Source organism: Chrysemys picta, chromosome 15, assembly GCF_011386835.1.
Source record: "Chrysemys picta bellii isolate R12L10 chromosome 15, ASM1138683v2, whole genome shotgun sequence".
NCBI classification, from domain to species: Eukaryota; Metazoa; Chordata; order Testudines; family Emydidae; genus Chrysemys; species Chrysemys picta.
In genome coordinates, this window is record NC_088805.1 from 1,118,059 (window position 1) to 1,131,744 (window position 13,686).

The following is a 13,686-nucleotide window of genomic DNA, read 5'->3' on the forward strand; positions in this document are numbered from 1 at the left end:
GCCTGGATTATCAGCACCAGTGGCCATGACAGGTGGGTTTTGTTTCCTGGGTTCCATCTGCTCATGGCATGCTGTCTATGCTGTCTAGTGTTGTCCAGTGTGGAAGGTGGGTTGTCAGAAAACTATAAGGTATAAGGTTAGGGTTACCATATTTCAACAATCAAAAAAGAGGATGGGAGGAGCCCTGCCCTAGGCCTGCCCCTGTCCTGTCCTAGCCCTGCCCTTGCCTCTTCCACTCCCTCCCACTTCCCGCCCCCCTCAGAACTCCCAACCCTTCCCCCGCTCCTTGTCCCCTGACTGCCCCCTCCTGGGACCCCTGCCCCTAACTGCCCCCCAGGACTCCACCCCCTACCTGAGCCTCTCTGCTCCTTGTCCCCTGATTGCCCCCTCCTGAGACCCTCCCCCCATCCTAACTGGCCCCCTAGAACTCTACCCCCTACCAGTCCCCTGACTGCCCCAACCCTTATCCACACCCCCACCCCCAGACAGATCCCTGGGACTCCCACGCCCCATCCAACCACTCCCCACCCCCTGACAGCCCTCCCCCAAAACTCCCGACCCATCTAAACCCCTCTGCTCCCTGTCCCCTGACTGCTCCGATCCCTCTCCCCACCCCTGCCCCCTGACAGCCCCCCCCAGAACTCCCCCCCCGCTCCTTGTCCCCTGACTGCCCCCTCCTGGGACCCCTGCTCCTAACTGCCCTCCAGAACCCCACCCCCTACCTAAGCCTCCCTGTTCCTTGTCCCCTGACTGCCCCCTCCTGAGATCCTACCTGTACCCTGACTGCCCAAAACCTTATCCACACCCCCACCCCCAGACAGCTCCTCCAGAACTCCTGACCCATCCAACCCTCCCCCCTGCTCCCTGTCTCCTGACTGCCCCCTCCAGAACCCCCCTGCCACTTCTCCGACCCCTTGGCCCCCTTACAGTGCCGCTCAGAACAGCGTGTTGGGCTCCATATGGAGCCCAACACGCTGCCGCACTCTCCAGCGGAGTGCATAGCCCGGTCCCCGCCCTCACAGAGTGCTGCGGAGCGGCGTGCTGGGCAGGGGGAGGTGCTTCAGACGTTGCGAATGGCCGGCCGCCTGCGAATGCAGGGAGGGGGAGGGAGGGAGAGAGAGGAGGGGAGTGATCTCAGCTGCAGGGGAGAGGAGGGGGAAGCGGAGGAAGGGCTCTGGCTGCTGGAGCCCCGTGCGAGTGGCACGATCTGTCTGGCTGCCCTGTCAGCCGTGCGTGCTCTGCATGGGGGGGAAATCCGGACATTTACAAATTCCCCCCAATGCTATTTTTAACTCAGAAAAGCCGGACATGTCCGGGAAACCAGACGAATGGTAACCCTATATAAGGTAGCGCAGCATTGTATCGATTTGCCTATGAATGTTCACCCCCTCTGGGCTGGTGGTGCAGGAAAACTTCCCATGCATTACCAGCTCTGGATGGGCAGTTAGATTTTGGGCAGGGTGTACTTATTATGGCTGCTGATATAGCTAACCTGTCCCCTCCATTCGTAGCTCTGCTATTCTGTCACCAGATGCTGGAAACTCTCCTTTGCTCAGCTGACTGGTATTCCGTCCTCTGCTGGCCTCTTCCATGCTGATTGCTGTCTTCCACGGCTGTCCCAGCCTGAAATGATGTTAAAACTGAAACTAGTCATAGGGCCTTTGATAGGAATGTGACGGGTTCCCCCTGGGGTGCCACCTGGAATTGGGGTACTACTGAGCTCCCTTGACCCACCAGCCTGGGCTCCCTTTACACTATACTGCTGTGACCAGCCTGCAGTTTCACTCGCACACATACAGGTAGGGACACACCCAGCTGCAGTTAACATGCAGACCTGTGATCAGCGCTGCATGGGAATGCTCCAGTTACAGAACTTCCCACCTACTCAGGCACGCGCCCCCCCTCTGGAGTGTAAACCCCAAATTATACCATCTTGCACCGCACAGGGAACTGTACAGCTTGAGCGCATGAAATTTGCTCCCTCCCTCAACGTGGAGAGGAATATACAACAGCTTTCTGCCCTGAGTTATAACTCCCACACACTGGTTTTAGACAAAGGAAAAACAAATGTATTAACTACAAAAGATAGATTTTAAGTGATTATAAGGGATAGCAAACAGATCAAAGCAGATCACCTAGCATATAAACAAAACACGCAAACTGAGCTTAATATGCTACATAGATCGGATATGAATAGCAAATCCTCACCCTAAGTGATGATTCAAGCAGGCTGCAGATTCTTAAGGGGTAAGATGCATTTGCTTACAGCTTGGAATCCCCAGGCAGGGCCGGCTCCAGGCACCAGCGCAGCAAGCAGGTGCTTGGGGCGGCCAACAGAGAGGGGCGGCACATCCGGCTCTTGGGTGGCAATTCGGCGGCAGGTCCCTCGGTCCCTCTCAGAGCGAAGGACCTGCCGCCGAATTGCCGCTGAAGAATGAAGCGGTGGTAGAAGTGCCGCAGATCGCGATCGCAGCTTTTTCTTTTTTTTTTTTTTGTGCTGCTTGGCAAAAACCCTGAAGCCGGCCCTGTCCCCAGGTGTTCCATTCACAGGCTAAAAGTCCCTTTAGCCTGGGTCCAGCACTTCCCCCAGTTCAGTCTTTGTTCCTTAGCGTGTTTCTGGGAGTCTCTTTGGATGGGGAGTCAGTGAACCACAATGATATCACTATCCTGCCTTAAATAGCCTTTGTTTAAAAACTTAGTTCCCATACCAGTCAATGGAAAAACACTGATATTCCAAGATGGAGTCCAGCACCAGGTGACCTGGTCACATGTCACTGTAGTGTCACAGCAGCCATGAGTGTCTGCAGCATCCTCAGGAAGGCCCCCAGGTGGGATATAAACTTCTCCTAAGGCCTATTCTGCCCTAATGGCTCATTAACCTGAATGGGCCCTTCCCAGCCAGCCATCTAGATTGAGCCTTTTGCCTAGTGGGTGTTTCCCATGTGTAAAAACGTTTGTAATACAGATACATAGTCAATATTCCTATGTCTAGGGGAGGAGGGATAGCCTAGTGGTTTGCCCATTGGCCTGCTAAACAGAGGGTTGTGAGTTCAATCCTTAAGGGGGCCACTTAAGGATCTAGGGCAAAATCAGTACTTGGTCCTGCTAGTGAAGGCAGGGGGCTGGACTCAATGACCTTTCAAGGTCCCTTCTAGTTCTAGGAGATAGGATATCTCCATTTAAAAAAAAAAACTTCAGATACAAAAGTGTTACATGCATACAAATAGGATAATCATATTCAGTAAAGTGTAATCTTTTCAATGACACCTCACATGACATATCTTGCATAAAATACATCATAATTATGCCATAATCATCATAGCTCTATGAAGAACATGGGGTGCAGTGTCACGAGGAACACCCCCTCCCAGTCTTTAATTGTGCTATCCTTCCGGCCCCCTGCAAGAGAGGCTAGTGCCTTTAGCTCCTGTACAGATGGGCATTGAAGCACAGACAGGCTAAGACCCAGAGTTGTCAAGATGTTTAGGGGTTGCTGAGCTCAGCTGTGCAACACCTCACTGATTGAGGCACTGAGAGCCAAACTCCCCTGGACAGTTCATTGGATTTAGGCACCTAGATGAGTTAGGCGTTACACTGCTGGGCACAGCCCCACCCAAATACTTTGAACAATCTGGGCCTAAGTGACTTGCCCAAGGGCACGCAGCCGTCAGGGAAGGGAATTCATCTCAGGTCTGCGAAGCTGGGACCAGCCTCCTGGGTGCACCCTCCTGGAAGCAAGACTCCAGAGCAAGTGAGAGGCACCATGTGTCGGGTAACCGAGGAAACGTGTGTGCTCACTACTGACTGCCGTGCACCCCCCTCCCTCCTCCATTTGTGCCTTGTTAGTGCTTTCCCTTGGAGCCCCCTGTTGAATTTAGCTTGATCTCTGGGGCTGAGAGGCTGGTCACATGCTCCAAGGGGTGGGTAATAATACTAACAGGCCATTGTAACTTCTGAGGTTTGCAGTTATTGCAGTAACAAAACCAAAGGCGGAGCTGTGATGACAGCAAACCGCGCACTCTGATTGTCCCCTTCCCCCCACCCTTTTGGCTGCCTTGGCTATTGAGATGGCCAGCTCCGTGGGACAGGGGCTGTTTCCCACTCCGGGTATGGTCAGTGCCTAGCACACAGTGGGGTTGCTGATCCTGAGCAGAGCCCCTCAATGGTGCCATACTACACATACTGTAGGGGATTTTTTTAAGCTGCACCCACATGCTCAGTTTACACATCCCTGGGTGCTAGTTAATAAAACACTTGTCACTTGCACAAAAAACAGCTGGCTAGCTGCTTTCCATTGTGATGCCCTGAGCTGATCGGCTTGGCTTACAATGGCAAGAGGGAGCTAGTGATTTTGGGTGGGTCAGTTATGTGGGGTCCAACTTCAGATGCCTCCCAGAGGCCTGATTTTTAGAATGTGCTGAGCACCTGCTCGCTGCAAATCAGGTCTCTGACAGGGTCTCAGACTGGCCAAAGAAGTGTTTGTCCGTCTTTCTCCCGGGTGCTCTGTGATATGCTGCCTGATGCTGAGGCACAGGGTGCGGGACTGGAATAACTGAGCCTGCTTTGAAAAGGACGCAGGAACTAGAGCAGGGGCGGGCAAACTTTTTGGCCTGAGGGCCACATCGGGTTTCCAAAATTGTATGGAGGGCCGGCTAGGGGTAGCTGTGCCTCCCCAAACAGAAAGGCGTGGCCCAGCCCCTACCCCCATCCGACCCCCCCCCCGTTCCCTGTCCCCTGATGGGCCCCCCGGGACCCCTGCCCCATCCACCCCTCCCTATCCCCTGACCGCCCCCTGCCACCCCATCCAACCCCCCCTCCTTCCTGACTGCCCCCTGGAACCCCTGCCCCCATTCAACTCCCCTGTTCCCTGCCCTCTGACTGCCCCGACCCCTATCCACACCCCCGCCTCCTGACCACCACCCCCCCGAACTCCCCTACCCTCTATCCAACCCCCCCCGCTTCCTGCCCCCTTATCGCGCTGCCTGGAGCACCTGTGGCTGGCGGCGCTACAGCCACGCCACTTAGAGCCCCAAGACAGGCAGCCACGCCGCCCGGTGGGAGCCAGCCACACCATGGCGCAGCACAGAGCACCGGGTCAGACTGGACTCTGCAGCTGCGCTGCCCCAGGAGCTCGCAGCCCTGCCACCGAGAGCATTGCGCCAGCGGCGCAGTGAGCAGAGGCTGCGGGGGAGGGAGGACAGTGGGGGAGGGGCCGGGGGTGAGCCTTCCGGGCCAGGAGCTCAGGGGCCGGGCAGGAGGGTCCTGCAGGCCGGATGTGGCCCGTGGGCCATAGTTTGCCCACCTCTGAACTAGAGAGTGCCAAGCCACTTTAAATACTCTGGTTTCAGAGTCGCAGCCGTGTTAGTCTGTATCCGCAAAAAGAACAGGAGTACTTGTGGCACCTTAGAGACTAACAAATTTATTTGAGCATAAGCTTTCATGGGCTACAGCCCACTTCATCGGATGCATGTAGTGGAAAATACAGTAGGAAGATATATATATACACAGAGAACATGAAACAATGGGTGTTACCATACACACTATAAGGAGAGTGATCAGTTAAGGTGAGCTTTTATCAGCAGGAGAGAAAAAGAACTGTTTGTAGTGGTAATGAAAATGGCCCTTTTCCAGCAATTGACAAGGAGATCTAAGGAACTGTAGGGGGAAAAATAAGGATGGGGAAATAGTTTTACTTTGTGTAATGGCCCATCCACTCCCAGTCTTTGTTCAAGTCTAATTTAATGGTGTCCAATTTGCAAATTAATTCCAATTCGGCAGTCTCTCCTTGGAGTCTGTTTTTGAAGTTTTTTTGTTGTAATATTGCAACTTTTAGGTCTGTAATTGAGTGGCCAGGGAGATTGAAGTGTTCTCCAACTGGTTTTTGAATGTTATAATTCTTGATGTCTGATTTGTGTCCATTTATTCTTTTATGTAGAGACTGTCTGGTTTGGCCAATGTACATGGCAGAGGGGCATTGCTGGCACATGATGGCATATATCACATTGGTAGATGTGCAGGTGAACGAGCCTCTGATAGTGTGGCTGATGTGATTAGGTCCTATGGTGTCCCTTGAATAGATATGTGGACAGAGTTGGCAACGGGCTTTGTTGCAAGGATAGGTTCCTAGGTTAGTGTTTTTGTTGTGTGGACAGGCCCAACAAAGAAAGTAACAGAACGCCACTAGCCATCACCTTCAGCCCCCAACTAAAACCTCTCCAGCGCATCATCAAGGATCTACAAACTATCCTGAAGGACGATCCATCACTCTCACAGATCTTGGGAGACAGGCCAGTCCTTGCTTACAGACAGCCCCCAAACCTAAAGCAAATACTCACTAGCAATCACACACCACACAACAAAAACACTGGGGGGGATTGCATGGTGCATGTGTGAACCACAGCTGAGAGCTGGGTGTATTTACATAGGCTGGCTTGTTGGACACATGGACACGGGAGGTGAGAGAGACCTTCCAGTCCCATCTCCCTGCAGGCAGCATGTGGGAGCGTGTCTGTGTTGTAATGCTATGTGATTGCAGTTATGTTATTCAGCCACTAGATGTCTCTCTGTGCTCTAAAGAGTGCCAGACAAGGGTGGTGAACAAAGGAGACACATCTGGAACTCAAGCTGTGTGGGAGGTTGTTTGTGGCTCTTTTCTTTAATAAGCACCTCTTGTTTAAGAAGCTGCTCCCTGCCCCTCAGGAGACCAGAACATGATGGAAGGTCAGTCACACTCAGGGCCTGATTCTCCACTGCCTCAAAACAGGGCTGAAGTGGTACATAGCCCTGGTACTGGCCTTTGCCCCAGGGGTGAATTTCGCCCTTAGTTCTTGCTCAGTTCTCACGTAGGCAGTGGAATCTATGGGAGATTAGCTCAGCAAGGCCTGAGAAAGGGCCTAATCAGGATGTGGCCCCTGATGCGAAGCTCATTAACCTTTCCCTTCCATATTAGACATAGGGAGCCAGATTCTGCTGTCTGGTGTAATTCTAGTGTAACTTCATCGACTGCTGTGGGGATTTATGCCAGTGGATGGCAGTTCCCTATGTCCGGAGAACAATTTTAAAAATGATTGATACATGAAATATTAATGGTGGCGGGAATGTGGGGAGCAGGTGGTTCCACCCCCATCAAAGAACCTGCGCTGGCATGGCCATCCCTCTACCAAATGTTTACCCAACACGAATTGAACCAGATGCTTGTGAGCACCCAGCCATCTCAAGTTCCTGCTATGCAGCAGTGGTATGCAGTGCTCTGCCAAGTGCTCTCACACTCCAAAGCCCTTGAATTCCTATGAAGTCCGCCGGCTCCTTCCTTCCTCTGTCTCCCTGCCTTTTCCAGAGTCATAAGGCAGCAGTGACGTATGCCAAGAAGATTAAGAAACAAGTCACTGCCAGTGTGGTCACAGGCTCTATTTTTAACTGAATTTGGTGTTGAAACCTTCCCCCCGTTCTATCTTTATCCTGGTTCAATCAACGTAACCTAAAGACTCTGACCTCAGAGGAAAACCAGCATTTCCTTCTCTCTTTTTGGGGGCAGGACAGAAGATTCTGGGTATTTGAGACCAGGATTTCCCTCCTCCCACCTGGCCTCTACTTGGGACCGCTTGTGTTTCTCATAGACGGTGACTCAGGGGGATGAGCCATCTCTGGGGAGCATTGTGCATGCTCATGGCATCATTTCAAGAGCATCATGCTTGCTTCTGGGTGTGATGGGTCTGCTCCCCACACTGGCCCTGCAAGAGTGGAATTGGGCCAGGTGGGCCCAATCAGTGATTAGGCTGCAGTAAACAGGGGAGATTTAGGCTGAAGGCAGCTAATTAGAGAGGCTCACCTGTGAGGGACAGGGGGGGCTTTTACAAAAGCTAGGGAATGGGAAGCAGATGGGGTGGCAGGGAGAAGGCTGCAGTCCCTCCCTGGGAGAAGGGAGGAATGTTTGTGGGGCTGCAGAGATGAGTTGCCTGCAGTTACTCCCTGGGAGGAGGGAGTGAGGAGACTGGCAAACCCAGAGGAATGGGGAGGGCCAGGAGGTGCTGAAGCAGCTCAGGGAATGGACCTTGGCTGCTGTGTAGAGGGTCCCGAGAGTAGAGGGGGGGGCCTGGGTTCCCCTGCCAGCCACTGCGGGCATGGCACTGTGAGGCCGTGGAGCAGAAGACTGCCTGAGAGGGCTTGATACATTCCCTGGAAGGGGAAACCACACTAGTGACCTGGCTGGAAGGCTGAGTCATGAAGAGGATGCTGCGGGAGGGTGACCATAAGTCCCGGTTTTCCTAGACATGACCTCGGTTTTTGTCCTGCACCCTGTGGCTGGGCAGGCTTTTGAAATAAGAGGAAATATCTGGAATTTTTCTGCTCCAGATGTTGCAGCTCAGAAAGAGCCATCTCCACATCCCGACTGATGCCTCCCCTGCATCCGCAGCTTCTGGGTCCCACCTGCCCCAGCCGAGCCCGGACCGCCAGGCAAGTGCAGTCAAGCGCCTGTCAGCCAGGCAGCCTGCCCTGCCGTGGGACCTCAGAGCCCGTCCGAGAGGGGTGACGGGGCCAGGCCGCCGTTCCCCACCTGGGGAGGGGGAGATGCTGACTGACGGGTTGGCGCTGCGTCCTGGGCCCGTGCCAGCTGCCCTGCCACCATGACAGGGAGCAACACTGTCCCCTATCATGAGAGTGAGGCTGCAGTTACCCCCTCCAGCACTCAATAGCCCCTCCCACACCCCCAAATACACTCACATCCCTCCAGCACTCCCCTTCCCCTGGCAGTGTCCTCTATTTGGGAACTTGAAATATGGTAACCCTATGCTGCAGTTGCTGGAGTGAGAGAGGGATTGCAGAGGAGAAAGTGGGGGGATGTAACCACTGGAAGGGGTGTCAGCCTGACTGAGGTAATCCCCAGAACCGCCCGCCAGGAGGTATCGCCGTCCAGTGGAGAGTACAGCAACCCATCACACTTGGCGGCAAATACAGGCAGGACGGTTGCCTCTCATATAAGGGGTCCATTATGGACTGGGCCTGACAAGAACCCCAAAGTGAGGGCAGGAAGGGACTGTAAGATGGCTGAACCCTGTGGCAAGGGGCTATAACAGAGACACAGCCCCTAAGGAAGGCAAAAGTGGAAATGCCCCAGCACAGACTTGCTTTGCGGAGGGAAGTTGTCCCGTACTAAGGGGGGGATGCCGGAGTTGCAGCTCCCACAGGGGGGACCGGAGAAGCAGCAGGGGTGGGTATCTGCTCTGTGGGAACAGATATTAGAGAACCAGCAGAGACTGTGGGAAGCCAAAGTGTATTTCCAAGACTGTCTGGTGTGGGTGGCTGGTGAACAGCAGCAGCTGGACAGAATCCTGCAGGAGAAAAGCAGGAGACGTAGTAAGGACCAAGAATGGGAAGGGCGCTTAGGGACCAGGAGGCCGGAGGCCCATGCTGGAAGGTGCTACGGCTTTGGGAGCAGGGGCACCTGGAGAGGGATTGCTCCTATTTGGAGGGAAGGAAAGAGCCATGCCAGGTGGCTGAGACTGAGGCAAGGGCCCAGAGAGCCCCATTCAGTAAGCGACTGGGTCAGAGGAGGACCTGCTTTCAATGTGGGGAGAAGGGCCCTATAACAAGGCATTGCCCCACAGGCCAAAGACAGAGAGTCAGGGAAAGGGCCAGGGTCCGAGGCAAGACGGAAAGGAAGAGCCAGGGGCCTGTAAGGAGCCCATAAGAATGGTGGAGATGCCCATGAGGCAGGTAAAGACACGTAGGTGAAACTGGGGGGAGGAGAGACCCCCAGGGAGGAAAGGAATCAATGCAGGGCTAACACCGAGATAAGCCACATACCAGTGGGGACCCAGACCCTGGGAGCCTGGGTGCTGGAGGACTCGGTGGAGCAGAATGACCAACTGACAGAGAAGCTGTTAATTGTAGCACGGGCCTGCCAGGAGGCTGTACAGGAACCAGAGTTCCAGCGGGAGAAGCTCCAAGGTGCTCTGGAGGAACAGGACAGGCTGCAGCTCATGGTCAGGGGCCTCAGACAGGAAAGGGATGAGCTGAGAGCCCACCTGGGGCAGGTGCAGGGTAGGTATAGGGGGAGGGATAGCTCAGTGGTTTGAGCATTGGCCTGCTAAACCCAGGATTATGAGTTCAATCCTTGAGGGGGCCATTTAGGGATCTGGGGCAAAAATCTGTCTGGGGATTGGCCCTGCTTTGAGCAGGGGGTTGGACTAGATGACCTCCTGAGGTCCCTTCCAACCCTGAGACTCTCTGATAGGTGACTTAGAGTAGAATACCTGGCCACCCCTGGGTTGCAATCTGAGGGGGGGGGTGTGATGGGTGTGCTCCCCACTCCGGCTGTGGAAGTGGGCCAAGTGGGCTCAATCAGCTGATTAGGCTGCAGTAAACAGGGGAGATTTAGGCTGAAGGCAGCTAATTAGAGAAGCTCACCTGCGAGGGAGGAATGTTTGTGGGGCTGCAGAGATGAGTTGCCTGCAGTTACTCCCTGGGAGGAGGGAGTGAGGAGACTGGCAAACCCAGAGGAATGGGGAGGGCCAGGAGATGCTGAAGCAGCTCAGGGAAAGGCAGCAAGGTACAGGGAACGGACCTTGGCTGCTGTATAGAGGGGGGGCTACTGCGGGCATGGCACCGTGAGGCCATGAAGCAGAAGACTGCCTGAGAGGGCTTGATACATCCCCTGGAAGGGGAAACCACAGTAGTGACCTGAGTGGAAGGCTGAGTCATGAAGAGGACACTGTGGTTCCTGGAGCTGCGGAAGAGAAACTGACAGGGTGTAACCATGGGAAGGGGCCTTGGCCTGACTGAGCTAATCCCCAGAACCTCCAGGAGGCAGCGCTGTGCAGTGGTGAGTACGGCAACTCGTCATACTGGGGCTTGCGCTCTTCCTTTACGCCCCCTATGAAATCCCAGCACTGGGGCTGCCATCGTCAACCAACCAAGGCCCACAGTGGAATACAACGTGCAACAGACCCAAGATGATGGTCCCTACAGGAAACTTACAATGCATGGTTCCTTCCTGCAGTGCCATCCTTCCGCCAGTGGTGGTGTCAATCACTGCCGGCAGTGCAGGGGAAGGGAGGCCAAATGGAGGTAGAATGGAGGTAACTTTGGGGATAAAAATGACAGACATCCCTTGAAATGAAGGCCATTGGAGAGATCTGAGTACAGGCAGCTACTGCCACATGCTCCCAGCGAACAACCGACGGAGAGCTGAACAGTATGAGGACCTAGCTGGATTGACAGCCAGCGACAAAGACCAACAGCCTGTGATGAAGATCCTTGGAGAAGAGATTCCAAGGCCAGAAGGGACCACTGTAACCACCTAGTCCGACTTCCTGTATCGCACAGGCCAGAGACCTGCCCCAAAACAATGCATAGTGCAGATCTCTTAGAAAAAACATCTAACTTGATTTAAAAATTGTCAGTGATGGAAAATCCACCACGACCCTTGGTAAGTTGTTCCAATGGTTAATGACCCCCACTGTCAAATATTTACACCTTATTCCCAGTCTGAATGGTAAAGCTCAAGGCAGTCTCAAAGATGGTATGCAGAGATGGAGAAGAAATGGCATGAAATACACCATATTGCAACTTTCCCCAGGGGCATCAGCAAGGGTAGAGCTCAAGACCGTTAGCACCAAAAGCACAGGTTTCCACCGCTTGAACTAAGAGAGCAACTCTGTTAGTTGCTTGTAGCAGCTCTTACTGTCTCTGTGGGTTGGCCATTCACAGGAGACCTGTCACAACAGCACTGGAGAATGTGCAGAATGAAGGAGAGGCATGAAGAGCAAATCAGCAATGATTGTTGGATGACATGAGGGGCAGACAACAGCGGGGATAAGTTCAGAGCAGTGAAACTTGTTCAGTACTGAAAAGTTGGCCTGATGGGTCCAGAGAGCACAGAATTCTCCATAGCGTGATGAAGTACTTATGGGGTCGGAGCCATCCCCAAGAGATTGTCCCGTCTGCATGTATGCTAAACCCAGGAAAAGTGACAATCAGCTGCCTCTTGGGAACCGTGGCCATCTTAAGATTTCCTTCAAGCCTGTGTTACCTATTTAACCACCAGGCAGGGCCAGGTTCTGCGCTGGAGAGCAAAGGCCCCGATCCTCAAAGGTATCTAGGTTCCTAACTCCCACTGATTTCCAGGGACTTTAGGAGCCTAAATACCTCTTCATAGCTGTGCCCAATCATTCTCAGGCTGTGCTCTGTGGCTCAGCAGAGCTCTTTATGGTGGTGGGCCTCAGAATGAGTGGTTGTGAGAACTAGCCAACTTTCTCCCATGCAGTGACTCACAGGAAGAATAGGTTGGAAATACTATTATAATACCTATAGGAATTGTTGTCTAGTATCCTATTGCATCATTGTTCCATCCTGCCTGGTCTATCCTTCCTCTTGATAAGAAGGAATGTTTCTTCTCTGGACACCCACTCCCACCAAAAGCGTATGACTTGAAGCAGGCCAGTTGTTATTCTTCTGCAACATCTAGATCTAGAATAAAAGTAGGTGCAAATGTTCTCCCATTCATAAAACTGCTGCACCTCTTTTCAAATCCTGTTGAACCCTTTGCTGCATTGATTTGCAGACAGGTAAACTAAGGCACCGAGCAGTCAAGTGATTTGCCTGTGCAGTGAGTCAGTGGCAGAGCTGAGATAGATGTATTTCTCAAGTGCCATTTCCCAGGCTTAAACACTAGATCATGTTCCCAGAAACAGGGTGGCTTGCCCTTTAAGGGCTGGAGGCCTGGGGCCAACCAATCTTAGGTTACTAAGAAGGCCCATCTGAGCAGGGACCAGCTGATCCCTCTAGAAAGAGCAGCAGGAAGCCTCAGTGGTGAATGCTCAGGTGGAGCACAGAGGCTGCTGGGAGTGAGAAGCAGCAAATTTGGCAGTGACCCGGTATGAGGGAAAATGGATGGACTTGAGAACTTTAATTTAATAAACCAGAACCTCAGAGGGGCTGTGAATGGACAGAGGGTCTGAGAGTTACTGACAAAGTCCCTTGAATGGGGAGACTGAGGTAGCTGCTGCTTTCAGGGTTGTGCTGAGGGGGTGGCTATACCGACATTCCCTGCCTGTAAAGATGCAGCAAACAGGGGGCACCTTTGGTGGTGTTAAACCTTGTGAGTCAGATTTCTGGGGGGGTTGTTTGTTCCCCAAATCCCTAAGTGAGCCTGGTTCACGTCTGCCTTTCATTTCCTGCAAGAGGAGGCTGGGCAGCGCAGGAGGAATGGGGCTGGATTTGACTCATCTCGGTGACAGACAAGGGAAAACAAAAAGGGCTCCACTAAAAAAGAGGTTCAATATTGCAAACTTGCCATTTTGGCACCAGTCTCATGATATCTGATGTTTTACGAAGGCTCCGATCAGCTTCCTCTTTGGAAATGTGACAATCTGTCCTGCAGACTGCAAATAAATGTTACTCTTTCAACACACCAGTCAGGAGATGATATGAGAATCTCAGCTTTGATTTAAAAAAAAAAAAAGTCTAGCCCTTGTGGTTGTGACAAAAAGCATGAAGCTGTGGCCTAGCGGCTCCAGTGCCAGAAGGCAAAGAAAGAGATGCCAAACCATGGAAATTTTTTAAAAAATCTCATGATTTTTTTAAAGACTGTCTCGGGATTTTTGCACGTTTGGGATTGGCAACACTGGGACTCAAATGGGGCAGCTGGGTTTTGCAAAATTGAGCCCCAAAGTGGTTTGAATGGAA